Below are 254 nucleotides of genomic sequence, written 5' to 3'. Positions count from 1 at the left end.
ACATCGGGCGCAGATTGGTATCATCGTGGGTCGCAGCGACGAGACCAAAGGATATCGTCTGTTCATACGCAAGGCCAATGTCGTGCTCGTGACCCAGCACGTCAAGAACATAAAGGCACCCTCCGACAAGCACAGCGAGCAGCTACTCTACGAAGCAGGAGCTGAGGAGGAGACAACTTCAATTGTTCCCATCGTAGCTAAAACAAAGGGGACGGCTAATCAGAAGTCGTGGTACGTGCAACCCATGCCACATG

Source organism: Plasmopara halstedii, assembly GCF_900000015.1.
Source record: "Plasmopara halstedii genome assembly, contig: Scaffold_2904, whole genome shotgun sequence".
In the NCBI taxonomy this organism is placed as follows: domain Eukaryota; phylum Oomycota; class Peronosporomycetes; order Peronosporales; family Peronosporaceae; genus Plasmopara; species Plasmopara halstedii.
The sequence above is the reverse complement of the archived record's forward strand: the minus strand, read 5'-3'. Positions refer to the sequence as shown.